General features: G+C 38.2%; 1 pseudogene; it reads right to left on the bottom strand.

Annotated features, from left to right (window-relative positions):
* Window positions 1-6,993, bottom strand: part of LOC109702340 (small ribosomal subunit protein eS1 pseudogene) — an 85,627-nt pseudogene extending 78,634 nt beyond the window's left edge.
* Between the last annotated feature and the right edge of the window lie 8,339 nt (window positions 6,994-15,332).

The raw sequence follows: 15,332 nt of genomic DNA, 5'->3' as shown, positions 1-15,332 counted from the left end.
AGAAATAACAATCAACCAACAAAAAATTCTAACCATTTGCAAATAAAGAAAACACATATTTTTTCTTTCAAATCCAAAAACAAGCAAAAATGAGTGAACATATTTTTTATCATTAAAGCTATTTCATAATTTTATAATTATATAAAACTCAGTACATGACTTATCAATTATTGTCATTTATTTATTTATGTTTTTATATATTTATTTATGGTGCTGAGGATCAAACTTAAAGCCTGTAGGCTAGTGCTTTAACCTCAGTCCTAAAATAACACCATTATATGTTGCATATATTCTAGACCTATAGAATATGCAGCATGAAGAGTGAATCTGAGTGGAAGTTGTGAACTCTCCTTGTTGTGATGTGTCAATGTAGGCTAGTTGACAGTGCAAGTGTACCACTCTGGTGAGGGATGAAGATGATGGGGAAGGCTATGCATGTTTGGGGTAAGAGATATCAGAGAATAGAAATGCTCTGTGTCTTTCTGTCAACTTTTCTTTCACCTATGATTGTTCTAAAATAAAGTCTTTAAAATTTTTTAAAATAAAATATAAAGTTGAGATTGGTGGGATAGTTAATTTTCTTCTTTTCAAGAAAGCATCATGTAAAATACAGAATAGTAAATCAATTACCATTAAATTTGCAAAAATAACTGATAATATAATTAGGAATATGTATATCAAAAGAAATGAATTTTTTCAGTGGGCCCCTCTTTAGGATTAAGGTAGCTATAAGTCATATATTTTATTTTAGATTATATCTCATAACATCTTGAAGACTACTCAATTAAATTGGTTCTGAGGGACATTTGTTGGAATCATGGCATTATTTTTACTCTATTGTTATACTTTTCAGGACTACCTACTTTGAGCATTTTCCCTGTCTTCCTACTCAAAGATTGTGTCATAGATAGGGCCTGTAGTCTCACTTTGGATCTATTGTAGACAGAACATTAAATAAAACCCAATTGCCACACTTCCCATATTCACATGTATGCATGATCTACTCTTTGAGTACCTGTTTTCTACCAAAGGAACATGTCAAATGTGATGAGATGCCACTTCTGATTATGGTATATCATATAAAGTTGCATTTTGCTAAAACAATCTCATTATAATTTTAATGGCTGGCTGAACAAATGGTCTGTGCTGTGGTACGCCATGTGGCAAGAAAGGGAGTACAGTCTCTAGGAGGTGAGAGGAGAGCCATCAGGAATGGCAGGTTGTGTCTAGTTGTGGAGGACAGTTTCTAGGAGAAGAATTTCATCTCTAGGAATGGAGGATGCCCTTTGGCAGTGGAAGACAGTGTTTAGAAATGGAGAGAATCTTTTAAGAATAACAGAGCATGTCCTCTGGGATTGGAAGACAAGTCTGAGTACAGTGCAGTCTATAGAAATGGATGGCAGGCTCTAGAAAAGTACAATGGACCTCAAGGAATGGTGTTCTGCCTGTAAGAGTAGATAGCATCTGGGAGTACAGAAGAGTCTCTAGGAATAGCAGGTGGTGCTAGGAAAAGAGGGTGGTCCTAGGAGTAAAATATGGTCCTAAGAGTGGAGTATGGTCTCAGTAGTAGCAGCCCCCACTGAAATTTGAGGTCAGTCCCTAGGAGAGGAGGGCAGCTTTCAGCTTCTAACAGAAAATCTCCTGTAATGAAGAAATTAGTTCTGCCAACAATCTGAATGGTGCTGTGAGAGGATTGTTTCTCAACCTTCAGATAAGACTACTTTTCCTGTTGAAACTTTGATTGCAGTCTTGTAAGACAATGAGAAAATGACCAGATAGTTATGTCCAGATATCTGATACATAGAAACTGTAAAAAAATAAATTTAATACTTTGAAGCCATTGTATATTGATCATTTGTCATGTAGAAATAGAGGACAACCCCAGAAGTCCAGTGAAAGCATGATACTAAAAAAGTTAAGAAAGATCTAAGATGCACAATGACAATAGCTCTTCCCTGGGCATAAAGAATAAGAAAAGGACTTCTATCTGATAGGGCAAGATAAGAACCCAAGAATGTCTGCATTCTTGAGGGTAAAGTAATGTGTTTGTGACACACTTGATCTCAGTAGAGGAATGATGTTCTTATCTTATGGCCTGATTCAAGCTAAGAATAAAATTTTCCATTAATGGTATCTAGGCTAGTTACACTAGAAGCAGACAGTGAAATGTGTATTTGAATGCTCTCATGGGAAAAACATGAGAAAAAGAGAGGAAAGTAGGATAAGAGATAAACCAAGCCCTGGGTTCAAGAAAAGTCTGCCCCTAGCCTGATCCATGGAAATGCTGGAGCTAGATTGTCACTCTTTACTTGCTTCTCTTTGAAGCCAGGTTGGGTCCTGTCTTCACAGGCTGTAGGACCCCTTGGTCTGGAGTGAGGGAACCACCTGCCCACTGGGAAGTGTGGATCCTGCCATCAAAGGTATCCTCATTGAAGAGGGTGAGTTACCAGCCATTTGCACCCACATGGTAGGGACTGGGTGAGAAATCTGCTATAGCAGATGCATCCCAGTCCAGAGTCTCCAGGGAGAAATGAGTTGCTTCACAGTATCAAGGATGTGACCCATGACCTTGTACTGCCCACACCAATGTTTTGTTTTCGTGCTTCTATGTAAGTCTTAACTTACTCCCCAAACTATTTGAGATGGCTTTCAACCACATACTCCTTTATTTCCCATGGCTAGACTCTGAATCCTCAGTACTGGATTCCTGAAGTAGAAGACATTGAAAGTATATGAGTGGGCTGCAATCTGTAAATCTTATTCCTTGGTGGTGATAGTCAGGTATATAGGATACATAATGCTTGCACAAAGTCCTGTGACCTTACAATCCATGAGGAGTATGATGATGAAGGTTTCATTTCACATCATATTATTTTATATACATTGCATGTGAGGTCATGAGCTGCTCACGTACACACCTACCCTCTATCTGCTAGGAAGCATGTCCTAGCACAGTCACACCCTGATGGTTGTTTGATGTCAATGCTGTGATTTTGATAATTTTAGGTGGCCATGTGATCCCATTGTAATTTTCCAAATTAATAAAATGGTTATCAAGAAAAATTGAAATATCAGAAGCTATAAGCTGAGCATGGTGGTTCATGTCTCATGCTTGCAATCCCAGCTACTCAGGAGGTAGAAACACAGGTTCAAGATTAGTCTAGCAAAGTTAATGAGACTCTGTCTCAAAAACAAAATTTTTAAAAATTATGGAGTGTAAGGTCATGCTTGTAATCCTAGCTACTCAGGAGGTGGAGCTCAGGAGGATCACAGTTTGAAGCCAGCCTAGGCAAATAGTGCGTGAGACACTATCCCAAAAAACCCTTCACATAAATAGGGCTGGTGGAGTGGCTTTAGGGGAAGGCCTTGTGTTCAAACCACAGTACTGCAAAAATAAAAATTATGGAGTGTGAAAAAATCCAATGCTGGAGGCATCACAATACCAGACATCAAACTCTATGACAGATCCATAACAATAAAAACAGTGTGTTTAATGAACTAATGGGACTGCATCAAACTGAAGATCTTCTACACAGCAAAGGAAAGTTATCAGACTCAAGATACAGCCCACAGCATGAGAGAAAATCTTGCCAACTACTCCTCTGATAAAGGACTAATATCCAGAATCTACAGGGAACACAAAAAAACTCAGCCCCCAAAGAATCAACAACACAATAAAGAAATGGGAACATAAATTAAATACAGAATTCTCAAAGGAAGAGGTACAAATGGTCCATAAATACATATAGAAGTGTTTAACTTCCTTGGTTATAAGAGAGATGCAAATCAAAACTACACTAACATCTCATCTCACCCAGGTTAGTATGGCCATAATCAAGGGTAACAACAAGTGGTGGCAAGGATGGTGTAACAGGGACTCTTATACACTATTGGTGGGAATGAAAATTAGTACAACCACTTATGAGAAGCAGTGTGGAGATTCCTCAAAATGTAAAGATTGACCTGCTACATAATCCACTGACACCACTCTTGGGCATCTACCCAAAGGAACGTAAGACAGGATACAATAGAGACACCTGTACACTGATGCTCATGGCAGAACTATTCACAATAGCCAAGCTTTGGAAACAACCTAGGAGCCCTTCAACTGATGAATGGATCATGAAATTGTGATATGTATATATATATATATATATATATATATATATATATATATATACACACACACACACACAATGGAGTATTACTCAGCTAAAAGGAATAATGATATGTGGATTGAGGTTAAATGGATGCAAATAGAGGACATCATGTTAAGTGAGGTAAGCCAGGATCAGTAACACAAAAACACGTTTTCTCTCATATATGGAAAATTGATCCAAAGATAAACATATACACAAAAACAAGCCTGATCTTATACAAACTTAGAAATAGAACATGTTTGTAACAGTAGAACTACTCTATGGAAATCATGGAAGGAGGGAAAGAAAAAGAGAATGACAGAGCATCAGTAATGTTGCCTAAAATAAGATGTGAAAGTAGAGGATATAAGGATGTGTATTGAAAACTATTAAAAAATGAGAGAGAGGAGGTAAAGGAATAAGGGAGAGCAATGGAAGGGTTGAACAGACCAAAATAAAGTACATCCACAGTGGGCATACCTTTAGACACCCCTTTGAACAACAAGTTAAAATAACAAAAACTAGGACTTTAAACTAGGTACAGTGTTTTTGTCAGGGGTACTAGTTGATGGGGGAATGAATGAAGGAGATTGAGGTGACTGTATATGGTAGATGGATTTCTATACCTATTGAAAAGGAACTAAGAAACCGCTTGCAATTCCCTTAGGTAAGATAAGGAGGAGGTTGAAGGGAAGAGATGATGGGGGCAATGTAAATAATGTAGAATATAAGAATCACCAATATGATCCCCCCCTATAATGACTATATCCTAATAGTTTGGGAATATATGCCAAAAAAATTAGAGTGTATAGCTCTAATATATGGTAGAGTGATTGACTAGCATTCAGGAGGCCCTGGGTTCAATCCCTAGTACAGCAAAGACAGAGAGAGAAAGAGAGAGAGAGAGAGAGAGAGAGAGAGAGAGAAAAGACAGAAACTATAATACCTATATTTTAATGTAAACCACACATACTAACATCAACTGACAGATGTGCATATTTTTTCTTTAAACTTATGTATACAAGCAGGGATGTTGATTAAAGCAGTTACTATAAAACAACAAAAAAGAAAAATTTGTTATTTTTTTTCTGTCAAGACCCTTGATTAAAAATAAATGGCCTAGGTCTGGAGACATGGCTCAGGTGGTAAAGCACCTGCCTAGAAGCAAGTGGGAGATCCTGATTTAAACCCCAGTGAAGCCAAAGAAAAAAAGATATTTCTTTTGAAATCTTACTTTATAAAGAGATTTTTGCAGTCAAATGAGTAGAGAGTTACATTTACTTAGAGTTAAATCTCTTTCAAATGATCCACTTTTTAAAATCAGGGGATAAATCCTCATACAGGTCTATGTGAAAATGAATCTTGGTGTGTGCATTGTGGTGTGTCCTTCAAGTAATCAGTGCATATTTTGCATTCCTCATGTGGTGCTGGTCTTCAGCTTTTTGTTTTTTGAACTAGTCTTCCCCCTGAGTCCCTGCTTTGTCCTCCTGAGGGCTCACTCCACATATTGTATTGCCTCTCCCAGATCTGCAAATTCAAGTTGGGTTACATTAGAAGGAAGAGAAGGGAGAATCCTGGCCACTTTCTCTCTGTATGTCCAGCTTTTGTCTTCCTGACAGGCCTGCTGTGGTCCCAGTTTCTGCTAGGTACCCCCACTCCTGGGCCTCTACCATGTATCCTAGCTCTTTCATTGAGTGAATTTTTTCAGCTATCTACTGTTAATTTATAAACAACTAAAAATTATTAGAATAATGCATATATTCATGTTTTGCACATTAATTATCAAATATCTGATCAGGTCCTTAGGATAGATTCACAGAGTCACAGAGTGGGTGTTTTAAAACCCTTAAAATATTATAGTTGTTTTCAAATCAGGGCTGAACCACAGAATGTTTTGACAACCTCCAGCTAAATTTGGGTTCTCATACCAGAGTGGCCAGCAGCTTGCCATAATAAGAAGTTAGAATATGGGCATTCACAGTGTGCCATGTACTTTCACCTGCAGACAAATTAATTCTTAGTTGTTGGCAAACAAACAAATGTTCTTACAAGGGAAACTAGTGAAGGCCCTTCAGGGTCTTTCCTTACCTGTGTTCAGATTATTCTTGTCTAACCATTGATCTGTCACTAGTACCTTGTTTCCCCTGCTCTCCTCCTGGGGTAAACCCAGCTTGGGTTAACTCTGATTTTTCAAATTGAAGGTTCAAATTTAATATAACCATGCAGTAGGGAAGAAAGTCAAGGAGTTTTTATTTACAGATCCTGGGCAAGGACAATATAACAAGTTGGAAGAGCAGTTCTCTGGGCAGAAACAAGAGTCATGCAGAGAGACTGAGCATGCAGCTAGTGACTGTATAAGGGACTCTGATTGGTGTGCATGTGAAGGGTCAAAATATGCATTAGTGAAAATTTTTCAGGGCTCCTTTAAAGGAAGCAATTAGAGAGGAACGGCCCAGTCTTTTCAGCAGGAGAAGTGCTCTAAGCCTTGTCTGTGCTCTCCTGGATAAAGCAAGAACAGTTTGTGACTAAACCTTCTTCTGTAAGAGGAACATAGAAATTCACTGCAAGGTTCACCTCAACACCATCAATTTTGAACTCAATGCTAATGTGATAAGCAAAGGGTTCCAGTACTTACTGTTTATAACAAATTACCTCAAACTCACTGGTGTAAAACAGCAGTCTTTTCCTGTGGTTCAGGAACTTCAGAGGAGACAACTGGCTCTGCTTTTTCTCCCCTGGGATGCTGATGCCATGTGTGAAGCTCAGTTGACATCAAGACTGGTCCTGACTGCAGAAGAGGACACACACAGCTGGTGATATGGGAACAACCATGACTGTCAGCCAGCACCTCCATGTGGACTCTCAAGAGGACATGCAGTGGCTGACGCCCACTAGAATACACACTTCAAGAACCAAGAGCAAGCTGCCTGAGTTTTTGTGACACATGTTACTTTTCTGTGCTCTGTGCTTTGAAGCAAAAACAAGCCAGCCTCAACTCAAGACTATGGGGTAGATCAATGTCACATGTGAGAAAGGTCTGTGGAATGGGGACAATGTTGCTCAAATCTTTAAAAAATACAAGCTTCTGTCCAAAGGAAGGAAGGTATTCCACATCACCTCTCATCACTTCTTGTAAACATTTTTTGTTTAAAAAATAATAACAATAAAGTGTTTATTGTTCCAGAAATAACCCTGGAAAAATATTTCCTTAAAAACAAAAATGAAGAGATATCTTTCTTTTGATACCACTCTGATTACAAGATAGATACAAATTATGCACAAACATTTATAAACCATTATAATGATTTAAGCATTGTAATAAGAAAAACAGTCCATGTAGAGGGAAGCACACACTGGTGAATCAATGTACTTACCAGTGACACCAGTCTTTTCCCAGTGTTGCCTCACCTAGGTGCTATACACAGGCAGGAGGGAAGAAATCTTTGCACAAATGTCAGTTAATGAAAGAAATATGCCATGTGCTAAAATGTCATTCAGCTAGCTTCAGCTGCATCTGTTGGGAACATGCTGAAATCTACAGCACATTTGGAGAAATTCCCACCCTTTAAAAATGAGAACTGTCTTATATCCACTGGCCTGTGGATGACATGACATTGAATGACCTCCTCTTTTATAGACTATCTACCTCAAGCATTCTGTTTCCCAACCTGGCATGTGTTGCTGACAGTAGGAGGACACCCAAGAAGCATGAGGATATTCTACATTTTCTAAAGGATAAGAGAAGAATTAGACCATAAGAACAATGTGTCTCACTGCACTTTTGTAATCTATTCATCTAAAACCAGCATGGGCACCACCCAGCCATTTGTGATTACATGTTCTCTTTAGAAGCTATTTTACATATTTGTTATGGCATCTTCTCTAACCACAAAATTACCAACAAATAACCTCCTTAGTTATAAATTAACCCATCGAGGAAATTCAAAATGAATTAACAATTTCATCTCTTTTCAGCATTTAGTTATTACTTAAATTCTGCTTTGAATGTAGAGCAAGTGATAAACTGTTTGCTAGTGTTTTCCAGCAGCTCTTTCAAACTTGTAGTGTTGTGTTTATTTTAAATGATAATAGTTAGAAGTAACTAGGATACTGAGACCAAAGCAAGCTAAATCAAAAAGGGGAATATAAACCAGTAAATGTATGAATTTTGAAATTCCATAAAACGTATTTCACTTGTGATTTTGTTCCAACTAAATCTGTGAAACTAGACAAGTTACTCACCTCTGTAGTCTCCATGAAATAGAAATAGAGAATTGAAGTAATGACCACAGTCAGATGCATTGTGACTGAATCCAAGTCCTGACTTTTTTTAATTCATTTATTCACATGTCTGGGTCATTTCTCCACCATGAACCTCTCCTCCCAAGTCCTGACTTTGAATCTGAACTTAATCACGTATTAACTATCTGTCCCTAAGTCAGTTTCTAGAATTCTTTGTGTACTGCTGTCTAATTTAAAAGAGAAAAGTAACATTTTTCTCATAAAGCTGTTAAATTAGATGAACTTAATCTTTTCTTCTGTGTAATACAAAATACCTACCACATGGAATATGTGGTAGGATTAATTGTGTGAATGTTTGAGAAGCATGGAAAAATGTGATATTAATGACATGTGTGTTAAATGTAACAATTCTGAAGTGCTTAGCCATATCCATTATATTTGGGAGACTCTCCATGGCTGGGAGGTCTTCATAGTATTTTTACAAGTCTCAGTTCACAGGAGCAGTCCAGGATCTCTGTTTTAGAACATGACCTTGGCTGATGATCCCCAGCTGAGGACCAGTGGAGAATGTGCAGTGAGAATAGTCCTGAGGACCAGCAGGTGCTGCGGCACAGGAAGGTCACATCAGAGAGCTCAGCAAGTGGGTGTCATGAAGGACTTGCTGAGGATTTGGACTTGAAATTAAATGATTAGAATGAAGAGGCAAGGCATCTGTCAGTAGGGCATTTCTATAATTGCTAACTTTACAGGCTATATGTAAGCTGGGGAGACCTGAAGCAGAAAAAACTGGGTTTGGTAAACAGCACAGTGGCTCAAAGTGAGATTGCTGTAGTCTGAATGAGTGTTTTTCAAAAACCCAAATGTCGAAATTCAATGTATTGATACTATGAGTTAGGCCTTTAGGAGGTGAATAGATCATGAGAGTAGAACTCTTCTAAATCGGTCTAATGCATTTGTAAAAGAGACTCCAGAGAGCTCCCTCCTCTGCTATGTGAGGACATCCTCACATAGACAAGCTGTCTATGCCAGGACAGGACCCTCACCAAGCACAAAGATTGCCAATGCCTTGATCTTAGACTGCCAAGCATCCAAACTGAGGTTTAAAAATCACTCATGCATTTTGTTATTATAGCCCCAAATGACTGAAACAAGGGTCATTAATCATTCTGTTTTGCAAACTTCTTGCTCTTACCTGCATTCAAACATGACTGTAAAGCAGTCTTTACTTGCCTTGTGTGTGAGTTAGGAATGCTCTAGCCTGATGTATTCTATGACATCACTTGTGTTTAACAGGAAAGCACCAGCTCCCAAGAGCCACACCAGCTCCCACATTGCCACCAGCCAGTCTGCTCTCTTCCTTTTTTTTTTTTTTTACCGAGGTCACTACCATCAATAGAGCTTCCAATTTGTCCTAACACACACTTAAGAAGAAGGAAGTTGCATCATGTTTTATTCTTTCTCAATTACATCATCTATAACTAGTTATATTATCTTGAAGAATAACTTTTATAATGGCCTTGCCCCATTCCAGCCTTCAATTATAGGCACTGACATTTATTATGTCCTTACTTCTAGTCTTGTAGAAGCTCTGCAGCCACCTATGATACCCACCTGTGAATGCCTGATGCTCTCTTGCCTCCCTTTGCCCTCTCCTCTTACTTTGGAATATATGTTCAGAAAGTTTCTTTTGTTTGACTGGCAGGCTAATTAAATCTTAGGCCAATTACTCTAAGTAACTTAATTTTTATACCTAGTAGTCATATGCCTAGGCTCATATGTGTGACACTTCACCAAAGATAGGTGGCACTTCACCAAATTAAGACAAAAGATGAAGTTGCATTTCATATATTATTTGAGATTTAATGCATCTGAGACCCTGTGGCTGAAGTTATGTGTGGCTTATAACTCCTTTCTCAAAACTCTCCTGTGACCCTATAAAAAAGTAGGAAAATCACTCAACACCAAGGATTAGTCCTATGCTTTGGAATAAACTGAAAATCTGCATTCTTATGTTTGTGGTGCTCTCTCCATTGAAGAAGCCAAAACACCAACCAACCATCTCTTTGTTCTGGAAAATGTCAGAGTTCTACAGTACAGTATACTCTCCAGGAAAAAGTCACTTGCACTTACCTAACACAGTTCTTTGTGATTCAGCTTTCCCTCAGGGCCTGCCTTCTAACACTAACACACACACACACACACACACACACACACACACACACCCCTTCCTCTGGATGGCTGAGATGAAATATCATGGGGGTGAAATGGTCGTCCAGGAGTTCCAGCTCCAACACCAGTATTTCCTTCAACTACCCTTACCCAGCTAACCTATGCTGAAACTCAGATACTGACCACAGGACACCTGTTTCAAAAAACAAGCAAAACATTTTGAAATAAGTTTGCCTTTAAGAGAAAGGTTGGGTTATGAGAAGTGATTACACTTTGGACCACTTAAATCCAAGTGCTTCTGACAGCTTAACCTTAACATCAGAATGATGAGTGTTTTGATCCCATTTTGTTCCAGTGAAACTATTCTCACCACTACCCAAGAACATGCAAAGCCCGTGTTTTATAGAAGAATGGCCGTTGTTAATATTTTCAAATGCTTTGTTTTCCTAGAAGCAGCACTTGTTAACATCTAAAAGAAAATATCTTGTTCTAAAAACGTGCTTTATGTTCATCTTTTCAAGCATTATTTAGGTTCCCTGTTACTTCAATTTCTCTACCCTGTCTATCATTCTGCTTTGCTTATTGCTGTTGTTGCTGTTGTTAAGCTAGCAGTTTGGATGTTTGCACAGGGTGTGCTGAGACTGTAGCCCCTTTCCAAGCTCAGCACTGAGGGTATAGGATCCCACATGCTGCTCAGCATAAACTCCAGTCCAGTGTTTGCAAATGACACTTAATTGATTTCATACTTACTAATTTCTATTTCAAGGTTGGTTTTAGAACCCTGAGCAAAGAATTCTAAACTAACTGAAATAACAATTTAGACTGTATGGAAACTCATGATGTAAGTACAATGAGTTTCTTCTTGTTGAAAACTTTTTAACAATTAATTTTGATAAGATTGATTTTATAAGTCTTTGAATGAAGTTAACAGAGAATTGACTAGCCAAAAAATAGGAACAAGAATGAATAGTGAAAGGAAAACATTTTCTTCAGTAAATATATTTTTAAAAATAGTCCAACTAAATGCAAACTTCAGGGCTATGACTTATGACTGATACATGAAAGGAATCTTAGAAGTTAAAAAAAATTGGAAAGAAACCTATCCACTACTTTACCCATGAAGTTAATTTTTTGATCAATACACTATGAAAATTTTCACTTAATACCCACACTTGAAGCAAATATTATTACAAAATGTTGAATTTTTATTAATTAGTGTACATTTATAATTTAGTCAACTGTAAAAGTTGTGCTAATAATGGAAAATTACTTTGAATATTTACTTCTGCTCTCTCCCACAAGAATGGGTGCAGTATGTTTTTTCATGAATGGATTGGCAACAGATCTAGAATAGAAAGGTGTGCTTTGCCCCAGGAATTGTTAAATTATTCTCCAAGAATATAATTTACAGGGTTTCCTTGTCTCTATCCAGGATGTTCCTGAATTATTTTTGTTGTTGTTATTGTTGTGGGATTTTTGTTTTGTTTTTTGTTTTTCTGGTACTAGGGATTGAGCCCATGGATTCAGGCTTGTCTAGAGTAATATCTCTTCCATTTGATCCATATATCCAGTCTTTTTGTTTTTATTTTGTTTTTGAAATAGGGTCTCATTGATCATTCTTGTGCTAGCCTCAAAGTGTTGATCTTCCTCCACCTCCCAAACAGCTGGGATTATAGGAAGGGAACCCCATGCTTGGCTGAGGCTCAGGATCTTCTTGGATTTTTATGTTCATCACTTATGTTCCCACTCTGCAAGTGGAAACACATGAGTCAATGTTGATTAAATTTCTTCAGCACATTTTACACAGTGCCACTTGGCTTTAGCACACATCATTTATGGGCAACAAAACAAAACTCTGAAAATTTGCCCTTGGTTCCTAATTTCTATATGCAGAAGGCAATTTCATCACTTATATTGTGGATTTTCCAATGAATCTGTCACCACTCAAGGTGCTCATCCATCTGCACCAGGGAAGCCTTGGCTGACATACAAATGAACAATCCAGGATCCTAAACCACTTAGGGTTAGCAATAGCACTGGGGTTGTGTAGACTATAGTTATTTTTAGTCTCCATGTCATGATTTGGCCAGCAGCTTCCTGACAGTAGTTCTGGCTGCTGGTAGTGTGGTGAGTCCCATGGGACCAGTGCACTGACCCTTCCACCAAATGGCCTGGAAAGCCTCCTGTGGTTCTAATGGAACATGCCTTCCTGGAACACTGGGGTCTTCATAGCTGTGGTAGTCAGTACTCAGGCATGCTGCAGAACTGATGTACACAATGGCACATACTCAGTTCTTCTTGTTGAGTGACATCAGGGCCACCACCAAGGCCTCACCATTTGCCCTGCCCCCCCTTCTTTATCCTGTGTCAGTTACAACATGGTGGCTCCTGGTTTCATGAATAATACAACCTACATTCTCCCTTTCCACTTCTTGCTTCCCTCGTTGAAATCTGTGCTTAGCCTTGTTCTTACTCAGTTGTCTTGCAACAAGGATGGTAATTATTGGAGAATAGAAGAGAATGAACTAAATTCTAAAAGTAAAGCAATGCTGAAAGACTCTGGCTTCAATTTATTGAAATTCTCTGGACTCTGATCGACAGCATGGTAATGAAAACCCTTCTACCCTTCTGTGCATTGGGCAAGTCTCTGAGTTTTTCATGTCTAATACTGAAACTTGGAGTGATTCAGTTACTTAGAAAAGCCAGACCAATTTCTGCTCTTTCAAAATGTTTGTTTGAAAGTCATAATGCAACATTATGAAGCAACAGTGGCGAAACAATATCTGAAAGGGAATTTCTGAATAACAGAGACTTCTAAAGTTTCCTGTCATTCTGGATTCTGAGTTTCATAGATTATAGAACTTCTGCTGTATGCCTACCAGGAGCTGATGATATGTGGCATCAAAATTATTTTTGATAGCATAAATGAGCATGTTTTGTAGGGGAAAAGGAAACAGATTAGAAAAGTCTTAATGAAAAGTCTTAATGTTGTATCATGTTCCATTAAATTCTAGGTTATATCCATCCTTGAATTCTTTGTTTTTTGAGGCAGGTTGAGCTCTCTCTGAAGCTCAAGCTGGTCTGGAACTCCTGATTCTCCTGCCTTGCACCTCAAGTGCTGAAATTACATGAGTGAGCCACCACATACACCATATCAAAATTCTTTTTTTTTTACAGTCCTGTGGTTTTTAACTCAGGGTCTTGTGCTTGCTAAGTAAGCAATGTACCACTTTAGCCATGCCCCAAACCCTCGGGCAATTTTTGTTTTAGTTACTTTTCAAATAAGGTCTCAAGCTTTTGGCAAGGTTCATCCTCAGACCATGATCCTCCTAAATATGCCTTCCACATAGCATAGATTACAGGTGTTCATCATCATGCAAAGCTTGTTAGCTAAAATGGGGTGTCACTAATGTTTTGCCCAGGCTGGCCTCAAAATGCTATCCTTTTAATATTCACCTTCAGAATAGCTGAGATTTTATACCCAGCTGTTCAGCATTCCTAAGAACATAAGATTTGACTTTCCATTTTTGTCTGAGCAGCAATATCAAAGTAGTATTCTCAAGTATTCTGAAGTTGTCAGGGAACTGATTATCAGTTTGGGATTAGATTATCTCTGTCTGTCATGTGTAACAGATTTCTGCTTCACTAGATGGCTCTCCAAAGAAAGAATCATCAAAGTTACCTAAGAAAAATACCTGTTGAATTTACTAAATACTTCTGTCTATCTATCTTTTCTTTTCCCCAAAACTGGGGATTGACCTCAGGACCTCTTGAATAATTAGACAAGTGTTCTACCACTGAGCCACATCTCCAACCCCAGCCATCATTTGTTTTCAGTACTTGAGCCATACCATCAATACTTTTCTTTCTGATTTTTTTTGCCAAGATAGGGTCTCCTGAACTATTTAATGGGGCTGGATTCAAACAGTGATCCTCCTAATCTTTGCCTCCTGAGTAGCTAGGATTACAGGCATGAGCCACTTAAGCCCATCCATCTATTATTTTAATCTCTTACATTCAATTAGTGCCTTTATCTCTTAACTTCTGGTTCAGAAAAACCTGGTCCAGGTGATTGAAAAACATCTGTCTCCCAAGGTGGAAGGTGCTCTGAGACCAAGAAAAAAAATGAAAGACAGACAGACAGAACTAAGATTGCAAAGAATGCAATTTACTGAAGACTTTCAGAAATGTCTCTTGGGAAGGTGATCCCCACACACCAAGAAAGGGGAAGATGTTATATGCCAGGCTAGACAAAGGTACACCATGGCCAGTCTGGATTTACCTTGTCTCATTCAAAGACAATTAACATGTCCAACATCACTTAATAAATAGTGTAGATATCATTGATCAACAGAAAATGCCTGGCTGTGACTTGTTTGTCCTCTAGGGTTTCAGCTGCATGACTGAGCTGCCATGCAGGCCATTGCAGTTATGATGACAATGGTTGGGTCACATCAGGATGGATTCCTACAGCTTCCCTTGGCCAAATATTGAATTCTCTCTCATGAGTATTTAGATTTAATCAAAATCAAATTTGGTTGCTAAAAATGGAATATTGGAATCTCACACACAATCTTCTCAAGACCCTTTGCTTATAAATTATGAAGTGTGACCAAAGTACCAAGTTGACTAGTTTAGAATTATTTAGGGTTCTCTAAAACATTTAGGAAGAGAATGAAGAATTTCATTGCCTCAGTGTGAAAGATACCTTGGCAAATTATAAAAGAAATAAATTATTATTCAGTTGAAATTTAACTGCTATTATTTTACTACCAAAAGAGT

The sequence above is a fragment of the Castor canadensis genome, chromosome 3, assembly GCF_047511655.1.
Source record: "Castor canadensis chromosome 3, mCasCan1.hap1v2, whole genome shotgun sequence".
Classification (NCBI taxonomy): Eukaryota; Metazoa; Chordata; class Mammalia; order Rodentia; family Castoridae; genus Castor; species Castor canadensis.
This window is presented reverse-complemented; position numbering and strand designations above follow the sequence as displayed.